The sequence below is a fragment of the Canis lupus genome, chromosome 3, assembly GCF_003254725.2.
Source record: "Canis lupus dingo isolate Sandy chromosome 3, ASM325472v2, whole genome shotgun sequence".
NCBI lineage: Eukaryota > Metazoa > Chordata > Mammalia > Carnivora > Canidae > Canis > Canis lupus.
In genome coordinates this window covers 57,008,802-57,009,347 of record NC_064245.1, presented here as the reverse complement: position 1 = coordinate 57,009,347, position 546 = coordinate 57,008,802, and positions in this window count along the sequence as shown.

Genomic DNA, 546 nt, shown 5'->3' with positions numbered 1-546 from the left:
GGCATTGAATAACACCACGCAATGCATGTTTGTTGGGTTGGAATTAAGCTAAGGATGTGCACTTCACCCAGGTGGTTGTCAAACTGGAGTGATGGCAAGACCCCCATAGGCCAGGATGCTCTACGACTCCATAAAGGGAGGTACACATACACAAGAAAACACATAAAACCCAAAAACGAAGACTACACACCAGCCTGAGAGTAGTGATTGCCACAAGGACCAGGACAGGGGTGGGGTGGGGGGTTCCCGGGGAAATTTGATTTCATCTAATAGGTTTTATTTCTTAATCCAAAAAAAGAAAGAAAGAAAATTAAGGAAAAAGTGAAGCAAATATGACAAAATGGGGACACGTGGGTGGCTCAGTGTTTGAATGTCTGCCTTCAGCTCAGGACGTGATCCTGGGGTCCTAGGATTGAGTCCCACATCGGGCTCCCTGCATGGAGCCTGCTTCTCCCTCTGCCTGTGTCTCTGCCTCTCTCTCTGTGTCTCTCATGAATAAATAAAACAACAACAAAAAGACAGAATGTATTTATTTATTCTGTGTGA